This window comes from Sprattus sprattus (assembly GCF_963457725.1).
Source record: "Sprattus sprattus genome assembly, chromosome: 8".
Classification (NCBI taxonomy): domain Eukaryota; kingdom Metazoa; phylum Chordata; class Actinopteri; order Clupeiformes; family Clupeidae; genus Sprattus; species Sprattus sprattus.
Genome location: NC_137927.1, coordinates 5,791,752 through 5,794,251, shown reverse-complemented (window position 1 = coordinate 5,794,251; position 2,500 = coordinate 5,791,752).

Sequence of the window (2,500 nt, the reverse complement as noted above, 5' to 3'; positions counted from 1 at the left end):
CTGGGAGGATCCCCTGCCTGCTCCCTCTGCAGAGCGCTGCCACGCACTGCCACTAGGGGGAGCACTGGTTGTTTTTCTCGCGTACACCGTTGCGTTTGTGGTGTCCATCAATCCACATAATACCTCAATTTGTGACAAGCTGTTAACCTTTTTCCCCCCCCAATGAGGTAATAATAAATGCTTTGATCCCACTCTCTCATCCACACACACACACACAAACACACACACACTGAAACACAATCTCACACACACCTTTCCTCTCCTCTGTCCTTTGCGTAACACACACACACACACACTGACACATTGTTCAACCCCTTGGGGTTTCCTGGGCTGCCCTTTGTCCATGTGAAAGAGGCTTTTAAATTAACCACTCATTTCTCAGTGGAGGATGAAATGGAAAATTTCAGCTGATATCGTCCTTTGTGTGTGTCTATGTGTATGTGTGTGAGTGTGTGCAAGATCCCCTCATCTTGCAGTGGGGGTGTATTATGTTGGAGCTAAAAAAAGAAAGCCTTTAGGCTGGCAACATAACAGTTTAAGACATCAGATCACACTGGCCTGCCATGTCTCATTACTGCTGTCATTTCAAGGGGACGCAGCGCAGACCTAGAGGAAGAGGAAGAAGCCAGGTTCACGGCAAGCACGCTGGACCCCATCTGAGCCCAACAGCTTACTGGCACAAGACTGCAAGATTACATTTGCGCTAAGGAACATGAACAGAAGCCTGATGAATATTGGGAGGACATTCTTTGGTCAGATGAGACCAGGAGAGATGTATTCGGCTCAGATGGAATCCAGCATGTTTGGCTGTGTTTGTGCGTGTGTGTGTGTGAGTGTGTGTGCCAGGACTACCACAGGGAACATGTGGTCCTGACAATGGGCGGAGGTGGGAGTGTGACGGATGGGAACAGAGGTAGAGAGATTGACAGACAGAGAAGCAATGGATAAGGTGGTGTGTGTAATAGCAGTGTGTAATGTAGTTTTTGTATGTGTGTGTGTGTGTGTGGGGTGGTGGGGAGGGGGTAATGTAGCATATGTGCAGGTATGTGGGTGTGTCAGTATGAGTGCATGTCAGACCTGTGATGTGATTGTGTGTGTGTGTGTGTGTGTGTGTGTGTGTGTGTGTGTGTGTGTGTGTGTGTGTGTGTGTGTGTGTGTGTGTGTGTGTGTGTGTGTGTGTGTGTGTGTGTGTAAATGTGTTTGTGTGAGTGCATGTCAGACCTGTGATGTGATTGTGTGTGTGTGTGTGTGTGTGTGTGTGTGTGTGTGTGTGTGTGTGTGTGTGTGTGTGTGTGTGTGTGTGTGTGTGTGTGTGTGTGTGTGTGTGTGTGTCAGTGTGTGTGTGTGAGTGCATGACAGTACTGTGATGTGATTGTGTGTGTAAGTGTGTGTGTGTGTGTGTGTGAGTGTGTGTGTCAGTACTGTGATGTGATAGTGTGTTTGTTTGTGTAAGTGTGTGTAAGTATTTGTGTAAGTGGGTGTGTGTGAGTGTGTTTGTCAGGAATGTGATGTGATTGCAGTGCTCCTCTGCTCTCCTCTCTGTGACCAGAGCTCTGTTAATCCCAGCATCCTCTGGGAAGGCAGCTCTGCCTCCCAACCAGCCAGCCCTCATCATACACGTCTGGGATTGCCTCCAGATTACACACACACACACACACACACACACACACACACAGACACACAGACACACATACACTCACAGGTATGAAATCTGTCAGTCAGATGGTAGCAGGGGGAAGTAGGGTCTTCCGCTGTGTGTGTGTGTGGGCGGGGTCAACAAAGCCCCCATTAAGAGTCTTAAGCCTGATTTGATTACATCATGATAGGCTTCAATCATGAGAAACACGCTCACGGATTTACCCTCCTGGTTTTCACTCATGCTGGACTGAATCCATCCAGTCCAACACAGGCAGGGAGATTTGACAGATTCATCCACAGAAACTCAGACACGTTCAACACAGATATGAGGCTGCCAGTCACGTCTTACATGTTCCAAAGCAATATTATTTTCTACTTTAGAATTCTATGAGCAAATGTCACAGGCTTGACTGAGGGACGTGTCATGAATACATGTATACGTGTGTGTGTTTATGTGTGTGTGTGTGTGTGTGTGTGTGTGTGTGTGTGTGTGTGTGTGTGTGTGTGTGTGTATGTGTGTGTGTGTGTGTGTGTGTGTGTGTGTGTGTGTGTGTGTGAATGTCTCTTATGCACGGAGAGAAATGAATCCTGTTTTATTTAACAGATTGATTTCTAGTCCTAGCTGTCACAGTCATGACTGGAGTGAGTTTGATAAGTGTGGATGTCCTCATCTCCAGCCGTCCAACGCAGCTCATCCCTCATGCAGGGCTGACTGCTCACACACGCTCTCAGCAAACGCAGACGCAAACATACACACAAACTCACTCACACCCGCTCTCTCTCTCTCTCTCTCGCGCGCGCTCTCTCTGAAAGACACACACACTCCATCACACACACTAAAATTAGGTCCAGTCTCCAACTC